Genomic DNA, 16,337 nt, shown 5'->3' with positions numbered 1-16,337 from the left:
AATATAATATAATATAATATAATATAATATAATATAATATAATATAATAATCCAGAGCATCCCTGAATTCCCACCCCGGGAATGGGATGCACAGGGGCTCACTGGGCTGTTCTGGATTCTTTTTTTATCAAAACCCTAAATTAAGGGAAGGGTTAAATCTGAGCTCTCAGCCTGCCATCAACTGAGAAGCTGGAAAATCTTTGTCCAACCCAAACATGACCTGGGCACTGCAGAGCTCCTCTCTAAACCCCCTCCTTACAACTCCAAACACCTCCTTGAAAAGGAGAAAAAAAAGAAAAAAAAACCCAAAAAATTTCCTTTTTTGTCTTGTGGGTGCAGTTGGACCTAAATCAGGTTTGTGATTGGACCCAGCCTGCAGGGCTTTGATTGCAGCTTTGGTGGGATGATGCTGCTGTTACTCACCAGGGCTGGGCTGCTGATGCTTTTTGTCTTTTCTGGCTGAAATCACACACAGAATAAACAGGAAGGATATATTTAGCTCCTGCAGCTTGCTTGTAGTGGGAAATTTTGATTTTCAAGTCTTGCAGTCATCTCCAAAATAATTTACCCAGCTCTCAGGGTTATCCTCGAGCTGCAGGAATTGTCCTGCAGTGGTGTCTCCACTCCACTTCTTGGTTAATTTTATGTGGAGTTACCAGCTTTGGTTGGTTTGTTAATTTAAATCTAGGAATAAACAACCTATAACCTTTAAATAATAAATTCGTTATAAAGAATTCTTTAAATAAGAATAAAAATAGGCAAAAAAAAAAAACAAAAAACCAAACCTAAATTCTTAGATTTTATTAGCCGGTTTAGTAGCAGAAATTAATTGGGAGTTTTTCCCTGATTTAATTTTAGTCTAGGCCAAGGAAAAACGTCTAAAAATTTCACTCCCATTTTAAAGTAGCAACTTTTTTTCTGTAATTCAGTCAAGGTGAGATCTTGATGAGGATGAATCAGATTTCTCTGAGGTAAAAGTTTGCTAATTTTCATGGATTTCCTATTTTGGTCTCATTTTCCTCAGAGTCTCAAAAAGCCTCCAGGGAAGATTCCCTGATGGAAATTTCCTGATGGAAACCTGGGATGCTCCACATTTGCTGTGGGGGATGATTTACATGGAGCACAAGGACTGGGATCTTTCCCAAACTGGATGGATCCTGGTGCCATCCATGAATTTCTGTTTTATTCCTGTTTTATTCTTGTCCTGATCCATCTGTAAATTTCCCACCCAAGAAGTTTGGATTTATTTCTTTCTCTCTTTTTTCTCTCTTTCTCTTCAAGTCATTCCTTGGACACCTCCAGGGATGGGGGATTCCAAACCTCCCTTCCCATGGAGAAATTCTTTTTTAATCCCTTCTAGTTTGGCTTCAGCTTCACCATCTGACTTTCCCTCTTTTCCTCAGGAAGAAAAGCAGGAATATTTCAGAACAAAAATCACAACAAATTAACATTAAATTCACAACTGCTCCCAACCAATGTCACAAAGAACAAACCCGAGGTGAAAAAAAAAACCAAAAAAACCCCAATTCCATGCTGCCAGCAGGCACCATGTGCCATTCCAGCTGGGAATGTCAGGGAGGGTGGATTTCCACCACAATTATGGCCTGAGCAGGTGGGTCTGATGAGTCAGTGCACGTGGGGATTCCCTGGATAGCACTGAATCACCCAGCACCAATCCTGGGAAATCATTGCCAGCCTTGGGAACAGAGTTAAGGCAGAAAAGGGAGGATTTGGGGTCAGCATTGGGAGGATTTGGGGTCAGCACAGGGAGGATTTGGGATCAGGAAAGGCAGGATTTGGGGTCAGCATTGGGAGGATTTGGGGTCAGCAAGAGGAGATTTGGGGTCAGCACTGGGAGGATTTGGGGTCAGCACTGGGAGGATTTGGGGTCAGCATTGGGAGGATTTGGGGTCAGCATTGGGAGGATTTGGGATCAGGAAAGGGAGGATTTGGGGTCAGCACTGGGAGGATTTGGGGTCAGCAAGAGGAGATTTGGGGTCAGCACTGGGAGGATTTGGGGTCAGCACAGGGAGGATTTGGGGTCAGCATTGACAGGATTTGGGGTCAGCACTGGGAGGATTTGGGGACAGCACTGGGAGGATTTGGGGTCAGCACTGGGAGGATTTGGGGTCAGCACAGGGAGGATTTGGGATCAGCATTGGGAGGATTTGGGGTCAGCACTGGGAGGATTTGGGATCAGCATTGGGAGGATTTGGGGTCAGCAATGGCAGGATTTGGGGTCAGCATTGGGAGGATTTGGGGTCAGCAATGGCAGGATTTGGGGTCAGCAAGAGGAGATTTGGGGTCAGCACTGGGAGGATTTGGGGTCAGGAAAGGCAGGATTTGGGGTCAGCACTGGGAGGATTTGGGGTCACCATTCATCTCCTGGCCCATGCTGAGTCACAGCCTGGAGTGCAGTGGGACAGGTTGGGATGGCAAGGTCCTTAAATCTCAGCCACTTCCATGGCAGGGACACCTCCCAGTGCCCCAATGTCCAAGCTGGAACTGAACATTCCAGGGATCCAGGGGCAGCCACAGCTTTTTGGGATTTCTATCCCAGCCCCTCCTTCCCAATATCCCATCCATCCCTGCCCTCCAGCAGCTTAAAGCCATTCCCTTGATCCTGTCCCTGTTTATCCCAATAAAAACCCCTCTCCCTCCTTTTAAAGCCCTGTTAAATCCATGGAAGGAGCTCTCTGGTCTCCCCAGACCAGATGAACATTCCCCAGCTCTCCCAGTCCATCATTTATATTTATAAATAAAATTTTTCTTTACATTTTATATATATATAATCATTATATAATAATATTATTATATATAACCGAAATATATAATCGAAATCTATTCTATTGATTTCTATATTATATATAGAAATTATAATTTTTTTTTTATTTCACTATAAACGTTTTAAATTTATATCCCAAACCAGTCAAAGCAACTCAGCTTGGTTTGTTCCCTCCCAGCAAGGAGGGTGAAAACAAAGGAGAGAAACACAAGGGAGAATTTGGTGGCTCCCACACAGGGAAAGGTGAGCCCTGGGCCAGTGCGGGGACAATTTTGGTGGCCAAATTCCCACCCCAGCTCCACAGGGATTGCTCAGGATGGGCTTCAAATCCAGTGTTGGGGTTTAGTGAAGCTTTCCTGGTGTCTTAGGGTGACTTTATGATATTTGCATCCCCAATTATTGTTTCACAAACTATTAAAAAAAAAAAAAATTCTAATCAACTTACAGAATTCAAAACCATTCAACTAACCCTAAACATTACTAAAAAAAAAAAAATCAAAACTCTACCTCAATGCTAATTCATAAATAATAACCAGTGCTCTGTGAAGTTAACTAAAAAAAAATAGAAAAACCTAATTAGCAGCATTTAAAAAAACCTAAATTAATAATAAAATATAATATAATGATAAAATATAAAATAATAATAAAATATAAAATAATAATAATAAAATATAAAATAATAATAAAATCTATATTAAGAAATAAAAAAGTTACCACTGAAATAAAAAACTACCTGCAAAAATCCATCATATAAATACTCATATCCCCAACAATCAAACTAATAAAAGCCACAAAGCAAACAAGCAAATAAAAGTATCAAAAATAAACTGAAATGAACAACACCAAAAAAAAAAAAAATTATTCCCAGCTCGATAAACCCATAATGCCTCAAGTCATCACCTTTAAATAAACACAAAAACCAAAAAATGCATTTATCCATGAGCAAGATTTCTCAAATTATCCCTAACTGTAAAACCTATACTGCCATCAAGCAAACCAAACCAATTGCCCAAAAATTTACCCTGAACCAAAACACCCGGGAATGCCATCATTAATTAATTCCCTCCAGTTAATGAATTAATTAATTGATGATCAGAGCCTGCTTGGAAAACCCTAACCATGTTAATGGAGGGGATTTGACCTTTTTTTTTTTTTTTTTCCTCTTTTTCTGCTCCTCACATCAATAAACTCAATTTAGGCAGAGCTGAACTACCCAGTGCAAACCAGAAATGTGGGGGTTTTGTGTTTAATTTTATTAATAAAATAAAATAAATAAATTTAATTAATAAAATTAAATCATCTCCTTTAGGCCAGTTTATACCAATGAAGACCTGGTGTGAACCCTCTAAGAATTTCCTTGCTCCTAAATGCAAACACATTTCCTGCTAAAACCTCCCAGTCTGAGGGGGAAAAAAAACCCCACAAAATCCCTAAAATCTCCTGGTTCATCCCAGAAAAATCAAGTTTTTAAATCTGGAGAATGAAGAAACCAAAAGTGCACATTTTCAGCTGAGTTAAAATTCCATGTTCCCTGGTGGTTTTTTTAGGAGTATTAGATCAACATCTGTTAGTTTTGCTCCAGTCATCGTTTCCAGCAGAAAATTTATTGTTTCAGGGGTTTTATACCTTGTAAAATTTTTATAAAGTTGAGGAAAAAGCTGATTTTCCAAGCCTCAGCGCTGTTGTATTTTTTATATGCAGCAAATACAAAAGAGAATCACGGCTCTCGTGGCTTTTGTTATTTTTAGAAAAAGGAAGAACTGCAAATATCATCAGAAATCAAATATTTCACCATTAATTTTACACAAAGGATCTGGGCAACCCTCACCAAATCTCTGTCAACTGATGGGAAACAAAACCAGGCAAAGACAACGGGGAAATTCTCACCCCTCACTTCAAAAATGAAGCAGATTTGAAGCCCACACATCCTGAAAAAGGCACTGGAGTGGGGATGGAACTTTTGGAAATGGATTTTTCTGCTGTGGAGGGAGGAGGATTTGGACCTCTCAGCTCCTGGAATTACTCATGGGCATAAATATTTGGGAAAATGTGAGGAGCTGTGTCCATATGAGGAAATGAAATGATCCCAAGTGATGCCATCCCAAAGGAAATCCCTCCCAAAAAAAAAAGTGCCCATGGCACCAGGTCACAGCTCCAAGGGTTTGGATTTTCCTGGGAATGAATTCCCAGATGAATCCTGGCAGGGAGGAAAAAAAAAAAAAAAGAACTTCCATGGCTGAGAAATTGCAGAGGAATTAAAATTTCTTTCACCCTGCTCAATTTGTGGTTGTAAAAAGAGGATGGAGGTTGTCCAGGGCTGGAGGGGAATGGGGTCAGGGGGTCAGAGAGTGGGATCAGATGGGATTTGGGGAATCAGGAATTGTTCCCTGGGCTGGGATGGAATTCCCAGAGCAGCCCCTGGATCCCTGGAATGTTCAGATCCAGGTTGGACATTGGCACAGTAGGAGGTGTCTGTAACAGTGGAGATGTTTTTACACCACTTAATTAATGACTTGTTTGGAGTCTTTTCTGCCTTCACTCAGAGCCAGGATTAAAAAATACATGAAGGAAACAGATTTTCTCGTGTTTGGGCTCAGTTTTTTATTAAATCTTATTTAAAATACAGAGAGTTCAGCAGCACTTCCAGCTACCAGCTAAAAGTGAGCAAAAAATGGAGACAGATCCAGTTACTGCAAGGTCTGTTAAAGCTGAACAGTCCAACAGAGAATTAATATCGATATTATTTATATTTTTAACCCAATAACCAAATTCCCCTGGCCCTCAGTGTGACACTGAGTGACCAACCAGAAACCACAACCTGAAACCAGGGAGGAGAAGGAAGATGAGCACCCACAGAGACCCCACCCCAAATCCCCCATCTTGTCCCATCCCTGTGACTGTATTATAAAAACCCCAAATCCCAAACCCTTCACCGTGTGAAATCACACACTTCTATTTAATTAAAAACCCACGATTTTAACTTTATCACTCAAATTCTGAAGTTTTCTCCAAGGCCTCAGGTCCAAAGCAGTGTTCTGCAGGGAGTCAGTGCCTGAAAGCACAAAAAGCTCAAAAATCCCAGGATTGTGGGATCCAACAGGTGTCCCTGCCATGGCAGGGGTGGCTCTGGGTGGGATTTAAGTTCTCTTCCAACCCAAACCATTCCATGGTTCCACAATTTCTTGTTCTCCCTAAAGCACAAAGACCCCTGAGCTGAAACAACCCCAGCTTTAAACACTCCAGGTAAAAATATCTCCAAAAAAAGCAGATTTGGGGTTGATTTTCATTAATTTGATCTCCCTTTCTCTGGGCACGATCCTGTCACACAGACACACACCATGGGAAGCAGCCAGTGCTGACAAAATAAAAAAAAAGATGGATCTAGGACAAACCTGTTCTTCCAAAGGGATTGGGAGGCTTGACCACAAACTTTGAGACCATCTTTGCTCAATTCCTTGGAGTCTTCTGGAGCATTATTGAGTTTTTTTTTTTCCCTGCCAGCTTGGTCAGGCATTGGAATGAGTTTTCCAGGGAAGTGGTGGAGTCACTGCCTCGGGAAGTTCTCCAGATGTGTCCAGATGTGGCCCTTGGGGACGTGGTTTTGTGGTGCTTGAGGGTGGGATTGGCTGATCCTGAAGGATCATTCCATCAATTCCCAGCTCTTCCCACCTGAATTATTCTGATTTCGATTTCCTGAGCATTTTTGAACACCTTGGGACCATGTTTTCCAAGCAGCTCTCTCAATTTCTTGGATTTCTTTCCATCCTTGGGAGATCCCATATAGAATTTGAGTGGAAATGTTGAGAGGCCACAAAAACGAGAGACAACTCCTGCAGGGATGATTCCAGCTCTGATATTTCTCCAGGGCTGGGACCTGGAACTTTTAGTCCCTTTCAGGTTTTCTTTTCCTTTCCATTCCTCACCAAACCAGATTTCTCCATGGGACCTAACAAGGAAAATGTAAAATCCCAGCACTGAAGGTTGATGAAAAGCTTTTAGAATTTTTAACACTGAGAAAAAAAAAATCCTTTTTCCTGTTCCTAATGTGTAAAACTCCAGGCTGGGCTTTCTGCAGGAATTGTGAACATCATTTTGGATTCTAGGACAAATTCCTGACCTTAAAAAAACATCACAGATATTTATGGGCACTGCTCTTCTCCATGCTGGGAGCTGCCAATCCCAAATCCCAGCCCCTGAGCTGATCCCTGGGGGGGTTGACAGGGCCTCAATCCATTTTTAAGTTGGAAATATCTTGGAAGAGAGTTTGGGAAGCACCATTCATTTGGAATAGGAGAGGGAAGCAGCAGGGTGAGAGGGAATAAAAAGAAATCCAAGAGCAAAACCAAACAGAGGGCAGGAATTTCCAGCTCCTGCGTGTGTCCATTTATTTTTTACCCCCGAAGGAAGCTGTGTTTTCTTTCCCTTTGCTCTTCTCCTGCTGGGGGATTTCCAGGATCTATCCCAGCCCCTGGATTTTCCTGGAGCCTGATGTGCTTTGCCTCCAGGGCAGGACAAATTTGGCAGCTGAACTGTGAGGTTTCGTGGCCAGCCCTGCTCCTTTCACCTGGTTATCAAAACTAAATTTCACTTATTCAGGAGCAAGTGGCTACCATGGCAAAGCACACACAAATTTGCTTTAGCAATAAAACTAGCAATACAAATAAAACAATATAAATAAAAATATAAATCACAAATAACACTAATAATATCATTGCAGGGATAGCTAAACCAAGTGAAAAATGGTTTTTCTGGCGTTGTGTTGGACAGACATATGACATTGAAACTTAATACATTAATTAAAGTTACTTAAGCATTTTAAAGTTGGCTAATTGGCAAATCTGCACTACCAAGAGTGAACAAAGCAAAGCAGCAGAAGCATAGCATAAGATCAAAACCCATATTTTTCCCTTAAACTAATACAAAACTAAATTCTACAACTCTACTGATTCCCCCCTCTTTTTAAAAAAAATAAAAAAATAAAAAAAACAACCCAAAGTTCACAATCTTCTACAGGTAGAACACAAGACATGAGGTGCAAGTGGAAATCTTTGAGAGTTCATGTCTGTGTGCCTGATTATTCACTGTGCCATGGTCAGCACTTTCTCGCACTCAATAAGGTTTTTTTAACACTTATTCCATTTATTACTTATTTATTCACTCCATCTATCCATTTACTCATTGCATTCAAAGGCTTTAATTCAATCCCTGCACTCTGATTTCTCTCTGAAGAAATCAGGGAGATTCCAACATAGAATAGGAGCAAAGCTGGATGCTCCAGACTTCCAGGGGAACCAGAGGGATGGAATTGATTCCTTTTCCTTAGGATTTTGCTGGCTGCTTTCTTTTGGATATCCAGACAGCAGGAAAAGTGGGTTTTTTCCCTTTTTTTTTTTTTTTTTTTTTTGGATCATGAGTGTATCCTTTCTCCTCACACTCCCGTTGTAATTTGGAGAAAACTTCTATTTTTCCCTCTTTTTTCCTTCCATGAGGCTGTGAGACAAAGGCAAACTTGGCTGGAGTAAAGTGTCCTGGAAAGGGAAAGAAAGCAGAGGCTGAGGCACCAAAACACAACTTCCAAATATTTTTCCATTTGCAGAGCAGCAGAGCCAGGATGGAAAAGCCACATCCCAACCTCTCTGAGGCCAATGGGGTGAAGGATCCGTGTAATAATCCAAACTCATCAGTCTTCTCCTCATAATTATGATTATTAATTATCTAATTTTATATCGATACAAAATTTCCATGGGCTGGATCCTCTCTGTCCAAGCCCAGATCACAGAGATGTCCCTTGCCCAATATTTAATGCCAACACAAAGCAGGACAACCATTCTAGAATTAAAACTGGTTCTAAGTCTAGACTGCTCAAAAAATTGTTTTTTTTCACAGATGAATTAGAGGGCTTAAAAAAAAAAAAACCAATTATTTGGTGCTGCAGCCCCAGAAGATTCAATATCAAAGAGAAAATCACTGCTAAATTTGGCATCGGGATCTCTAGGCTGAAATGCTGGAAAAAGAAAAATCATTGTGATCAAAATCATAAAAGGAAAAAGAAAAAGGTCTTTGAAGATTGAACTTGGGTGGGAATGAAACAAAAAGAGTAAAGCACAATAGAAAGAAATTCAAAATGGGAAAGTTTGAGGAAAAACTCCTTCAAATTTGGGTGGTCAAGGCCAAGTGAGGAGAAATCCACAGGAATTGTCCATAAAATGCAGAATTTCCATCAGAACTTTTGTACCAGCAGTGGTTCCCTAAAGAACCAATAAATTGCTGCAAACACACCAGTAGGAATTTGTGATTCCTGAGGAAAAAGAATTCCTGATCTGCAAACATGATCCTGAGGAAAACAGCAAATTCCAGTCACTGCCCCTGTGCCATAGCAAGGGACCAGAAATCACTCGGTGTCTTTTGTCCCTTAATTCATTCAATTGAGTTAATAATGATGAACTCTCAGAGAATAATCCCATTTCTCTTTTAAAAAAATGGGATTTAAGAGAATGCCCCAGACTGAAGGCAGGTGGGGAATGGATGAACAATAATCTCTTGACAGGGGCAATTCCCAGACACTGGGGGATTCCTGGATGCAGCTGTTCCCTGCAGAAAGACATTTTCCCATATTTTATTTTATTTTATTTTTCTTTTAGCTCACTGTCCTAACTGAAGAAGAAGGACATGGAGGGTATTGTCTACATTCCTGCCAAAAAGAAAAAAAATTAAAAATAAAAAAATACTTTTGAGAGTGTTTTTCCTACTTGAATGGGGTGAATATTTGAAAGAGTAAATCATGGAATATCCTGAGTGAGAGGAATCATGGAATCCAAGCCCAGGCCCCCCAAAATCCCAGCCTGGGCATCCCTGGCAGCTCCTGGAGCTCTGTGCCCATTCCCTGGGGAGCCTGGGCAGTGCCCAGCACCCTCTGGGGGAAGAACCTTGCCCTAAAATCCATCCTAAATCCCTCCTGGCCCAGCTCCAGCCTCTCCCTGGGTGCTGTCAGAGATCAGAGTTGTCCCTCTGAGGAGCTGCAGGCTGAAAAGTGAATCCCATTTCCCAGGAAAAATGGGATCCTGTGCTCCAGAGGGGATGTGGAGTCCAGCCCCACTCCAAGGCCATTGAAATTTTGTCCCTGAGAGGTTTGGTGGGAGGAAATGCCCGGGAGGTGCCGCAGAGGGTGAGGGTGGAAGGGGCAGGTGGTGCCCAGGGAGGGGCTCCCAGGTGCTCCTGTTCTCCTTCTTTCCTCAATGACTTCACTCCCACCCTCAGTTCCTGTGTTTGAAAGTAAAACCAGTGAAGGAATCCGAGTCAGAAATACAATTTAATAGGGAAAAAAAGAGAAAAATAAAATAGATGAAATAGTAGAAAAGAAAAGCAGTGGCAGAGTGAGAATCCAAGCTGGCACTCTGCTGGTCAGGGTGGTGGGAGCAGCCCAGGTGAAGGGATCTGGTTGGAGCAGTGATCCTGGAGAAAGGCTCTGGTTTTCCTCTGGGATGCAGTGGGAAAAGGCTGCTCTGCTGTTCCAAATCTCCCCTTTGATCTGGGTAGGAAATGCTCGGCTCCTGCCCTGGCTGGAGCATCTCCCCATGGGATGATGGAATTTGATCAGCCCTGCCCTGGGACTGCATGGCCATGGACAGGAGAGATCTCCTGGAGGGAGGATGGGCTGTGGGCAAGAGAAAGAACCCTGCAACAGCTGGGTGAACAGCTGGAACATGAACAGCAGAGATCCCCACAGAGATCAGGATCACTGCCACAGCTGGGTGAACAGCTGGAACATGAACAGCAGAGATCCCCACAGAGATCAGGATCACTGCCACAGCTGGGTGAACAGCTGGAACATGAACAGCAGAGATCCCCACAGAGATCAGGATCACTGCCACAGCTGGGTGAACAGCTGGAACATGAACAGCAGAGATCCCCACAGAGATCAGGATCACTGCCACAGCTGGGTGAACAGCTGGAACATGAACAGCAGAGATCCCCACAGAGATCAGGATCACTGCCACAGCTGGGTGAACAGCTGGAACATGAACAGCAGAGATCCCCACAGAGATCAGGGTCACTGCCACAGCTGGGTGAACAGCTGGGGACAGAATCCAGAATTTTTGGGCACATCTTTACAGTGTCACCCAGGACACACTGGTGGCAGCTCCAACTGGGAACTCTGTGAACCCAGGAGCTCCCCCCCACAGCCCCATTGCACAGAATTCCTGCAGATCCTTCAGGATCCTTCAGGATCAGTGCAGGTACCCCTGTCCTGCAGGAGAGGCTTCAGAGAATCCCAGACTGGTTTGGGATGGGAGCTCTTCCAGTGCCACCCCTGCCATGGAACCCAAAATTCCAGAGAGAATTTTAATCTTTCTGTGCTTTCTAACACTGACCCCCAGGAGAAAACTGCTTTGCAGTCGAGGCCTTGGAGAAAACTTCCAAATTTGAGTGATAAAGTTAAAATCATGGGTGTGACTTTAAACAAAATAAAGAAAACTTAAATAAAATAAAACTTTGAAAAAAATTAAAATGAAAGTATGTAATTTCATATGGTGAAGAGTTTTGAATTTAAGGTTTTAGAATTTAGTAATAAGTATGGAACAAATTGGAAGTTTTGGGGCGTTGTCTCTCCTTTTTTTTCCTTTTTGTTCCTTTTTGTTCCTTTTTGTTCCTTCTTCTTCACACTTTCAAGCAGTAATTTTTAGTTAGATAATTAGTACCACACTACAAATCACAAGTGTTTAGTTATTGAGTCAAAAGTATAAATAAAAGTGTCAGCTTTTAATTAAACGGTTTAACTTTAAAAAAAAACCTTTAACTAAATTCATCTCCATGGTTTTTATGGCACTTGGATTTTTAAGATCTCACCTGCCCAGGTGGAGCTTAAAGAAAGCTGATCCTGCTCCTCTGGGCTCCCAAGGAAAGGTGATCCTGCAGAATACTGGATTTTTTTTTTTCCCCTCCTATATTTTGGATTAAATTTATCTCCATTTTACTCATTTTTAGCTAGTACTTAAAGTGCTGCAAAACTCTCTATACTTTAAATAAAATTTAAGAAACAACCAAATCCAAACAACAACAACAAAAAAATCCATCTCCTTCATATTTTAATCCTAACTAAATAAAAACAAAATAAAATAAAATAAAAACAAAAAAACAATTAAAAACAAACCAGTAATTAAGTAGCACATCTAACCCATTAGGCAGGGACACTTTCCACTGTCCCAGCTGCTCCAAGGGGGCAGATTTTTGGGGGGGTCTGGGCTTGGATTGATGATTTTTGTGGGTCCCTTCTCACTCAGGACATTCCCAGATTCCATTCCATGAATTCATTTCCTGGTTTACTCGCTCCTTAGGGTAAAAATTAACATTTTTTTTGTTTATTTTTTCCTTTGCTCTCTGAAGATAAGAGCAGAGGAGCATCCCTTCATCTCCTCGGGGCTGCCACACAATCCCAACTTTTCCTCACGCCCTCCCAGAGCTTTTTATTTAAAAAAAAAAAAAAAAACAAAATAAACCATGAAAAACCAAAGGAAAATCAGCCCAGAACAGCAAAATCCTCCCTTTTGACTCAGAGTGTGACTCCTTCTTCCAGAGGGACTTTTCCCAGGATGGTCCCCCTTGGTCCTGCCCCTCATCCCCTCCTCCCTGGCAGCTCCTGGGGCTCTCCCAGCCTTGTCACCCCAGGCTGGGACGTGGTGACCTCATGGAAACGTCAGCCCAGCTCCTCATCTTCCAATTTGGGAGCCAATATAAGGCCAGGCTGCAGTGGCTCCCAGGGCAGGAAAAACCTTCAGGGAAGGAGTTGAGAGAGTTCAGGAAGGGTCACGTTCACACTGGTGGAGTCACTCCTTTTAATTTTACATTTTAATATTTTTACTTCCTTTTTTTTTTTCATTTTTTTACCTCTTTTTTTTTCAAATTTTTTCCTTTTTTTCCTATTTTTTTTCCACTTTTCCCCACTGAGAATTCCTCAGCCCTCACCTTTCCCTCTCTGCCTCTCAGCTGCTGGTGTGGTGAAAATTTACATCCATGAGGAACTGGAAAAATCCCGTGGGGTTGTTCAGCCTGGAGAAAACAAAGCTCCAGGGAGAGGAAACCTCATCCCAGATGGGAGATCCCCCCTGGAATATTTCCCTCAAAACCCAGCCCTGTGATATCCACACTGATTTCTTGGGAAGCAGAGCTGAAACCCTTTGGAAAAATCCCATTTATTTTTAAATCTTGCTGCATTTTCTGTTCTGTTCTGTCTGGTGTGTCCCAATCTTGATGATTTACTTAGAAGGTCCAACCCTCCCTGTGTGTTTAGGACCACCCTGAGGTGCCAGGTGAATATTTATCCCCAAATATTCCCAAATTCTCCTCTCTGAGCCCTGGAAGATTTGGCCAAGCTGCCCAGACAGAGGGAGATGATTTTGTGAGGAATCCAGAGCCTGTCCAAGAGGAGAAATGAGAATTATTGCTGTCCCAAAATGGAGCAGCTGAGTCACCTCCCCTGCTCCTCTGGCCTCTCCAGCTGTCGGATTTGCTGCTTCATTTTTTCCATTTCCTTCCCTACCTTCTTTTCCAGCTTCTCAAACAGAAAATTTCAGTTTTCCACGGTGACATCAGCAGTTCCACAATGCCCAGCACTCCTCATTTTTGGAAAAGGGGGGGGCTGATGCTTTCCAACAATATCCTCATGCCCATGGGACACGTGGAAATATTAATGGGAAAAAAAAAATCATTTTTAAGCATCCCAAAACCAGCTCTCACCTTCCCTCCCTCTCTCCCAACAGCTCCTGCTGTTCTAATTAAGAGGTAATTAAAGGTTCCTTCATGTTCCAAGGGATTTTATCCGGTGGATCCTCGATATTCCCACTTCCCTACAAGTGTTGGGAGGCTGAAGGTCTTGGCATTGATGTTGGATGTGATTCACGAGCTGGAGGTGGGCAGGTGACATCACCAGCAAAGGGAAATGAGGATTTCAAGGGTTCAAGGATTTCAATTGAGAGGGAAGGAAAAAAAAAAAAAAAAAAAAAAAGATCCAGACACAGAGGATTAGCAGGAAAATTTGCCTCTGTCAGGAGCAGGGTAGCCCAGAGAGAATAAATTATATCCTCTTGCTTCCTTCAGCCACCGGTCTCTTGTCAGGCTGGAAAAAAAAATGGACGAGCCAAAAAAAAAAAAAAAAAAAAAAAAAAACCACCAAAAAAAGGGAAAGAAAAAGAACCCAGCTGGCTTTGACAGAAATGCAGCCATTACCTCAGTGAGCTTCACAGGAGGGCTTTGAAAGCAGACAAATTTTCTGGGTTCTGTCCCAGATTCCCAACTTTGGATTTCCTCTCTGTAAAGACAGGCAGAGATGTGGAGCTAGACAAAACAAAAGTGGTTTTTGGTAGCAGGGCTGAGTTTCCCCACATCTGCCTCGTCATGGCCAGCAGTCCCAGCTCTGATTTTATTCACATTGCAGGCTCTGGGTGGAAATTCCAGCATTCCCATCCAGCTGATCCCTGAGGGAGGGAAGGGGGGTCCTTGAAGGATCCCTGGAAGGGTTTAGGGCCGGGCTCTGAGCAGGTTGGGACAGGGGGAGGGATCCTGTGGAATGGGATGGGTTGGATCTCAGGAATGGGGAGTTTTGGAGCTTTCTGTGCTTCCAGGCACAGATTCACCCCCTGGAAAACACTGCTCTGGAGCTGGAACCTTGGAGAAGGCTGGGAAATATTAATATATATGTAAATATGTATATAAATATGTATATTTATGTTTATGATTATATACATATACATACAAATATAGATATAAATATAGATATAAATATAGATATAAATATAGATATAAATATAGATATAAATAGAAATAGAAATACAAATACAAATAGAAATACAAATACAAATACAAATACAAGTACAAGTACAAATACAAATATAAATACAAATACAAATATAAATATAAATAATGAGTTAGAAATCCCCAATGTGCAGTGGGTCAGGTGTGTGTGTTTTCAGTGGGTGTTGGGGTTTAAATTTGAGGTTTTTACAGTACAGGGGTGGGTGTGGGACAGGATGGAGAATTTGGGGTGGTGTCTTTTTCTTTGTTCTTCTTCTTCCTCCTCACAGAACTGGGGCAGTGACCTTTGGCTGCTCAGTCAATGTCACTCTGAGGGTGCTGGGAATCCATGATTGGGTCCAAAGGATCAATAATGGAGGGGTTCAACTTTTATTGCTTTGTTTGGCTTTCAAAGGCCTCGGGGCAGCCTCAGCTGGGGCCATTTCCCCCCTTGGAGCCAGGAGCTGGAGGTGCTGTCACACTTTGTGTCACTGCTGAGCAAAGAAAGAAATAAATCAACATCCAAGCCCAGCACGGGAATCCTGTCCCAAGGGAAGGACCCAGGATTTGGGGTCGGGGTGGATTCCCATCCAGGATTTGGGATTGGGGTGGATTCCCATCCAATCTTTGGGGTATTGGGGTGGATTCCCATCCAGGATTTGGGGTATTGGGGTGGATTCCCATCCAGGATTTGGGGTATTGGGGTGGATTCCCATCCAATCTTTGGGATATTGGGGTGGATTCCCATCCAAGATTTGGGATATCGGGGTGGATTCCCATCCAATCTTTGGGATATTGGGGTGGGTTCCCATCCAATCTTTGGGATATTGGGGTGGGTTCCCATCCAATCTTTGGGATATTGGGGTGGGTTCCCATCCAATCTTTGGGATATTGGGGTGGATTCCCATCCAATCTTTGGGATATTGGGGTGGATTCCCATCCAATCTTTGGGATATTGGGGTGGGTTCCCATCCAATCTTTGGGGTTGGGGTGGGTTCCCATCCAATCTTTGGGATATTGGGGTGGGTTCCCATCCAATCTTTGGGGTGCTCTGAGGAGCTGGAGGTGCTGTCACACTTTGTGTCATTTCTGATCAGATCCAATGAACATCCAACCCAAACACGAAATCCCCTCAGTCGTGTTCCCATTAATCCTGGCCCTGAGGGAAAACAAACAAGACCAAAACCAAAGCAGGGATGAGTGGGGCAAAGCCCAGCACTCACCCCCCACACAGGGATGAGCTTTAAAATCCATTCCAACCCAAACCATTCCATGATTCCATGGAACTCTGAGCCCGTGGACACGAGGATGCAGCAGGGACCATCCCCAGGGTGTGGAGATCTTCCCCAGGAACATCAGGAAGGGAAAAAAACCACAGGAACAATGAGAGCAGGTGAATGGAAAGGAAGTTTTCCATGCTGGAGCATGGCAGGAAAAGTTTTTGGGGAAAGTTCACATTTCCTCCTTCAGGAATGGCCTCAAGGTGGAGGAGGGCAGGGAGGGATGGGATGTTGGGAAGGAATTCCTTGCTGGGAGGGTGGAATCCTCATCCTTGGAAGTGTCCAAGATCAATCTGAATGGGGCTCTGAGAAATCTGTGGAAAGGTTCTAAACCTAAAAACTCTAAAAATGTGGTGGGACACAACCCAGGATCTTCCCAAGAGCTGTTCCTGGGAGCTGTTTGGCAGGAAAAGAAGAAGGAATTGTGTGAACCCTGCTCTTATTGCTGGTTCTGTGCTCACAAACCGTGCCCAGAGACACCAGGG

This window comes from Sturnus vulgaris, chromosome 2, assembly GCF_052056855.1.
Source record: "Sturnus vulgaris isolate bStuVul1 chromosome 2, bStuVul1.hap1, whole genome shotgun sequence".
NCBI classification, from domain to species: domain Eukaryota; kingdom Metazoa; phylum Chordata; class Aves; order Passeriformes; family Sturnidae; genus Sturnus; species Sturnus vulgaris.
Note: the sequence above shows the minus strand (reverse complement) of the source record.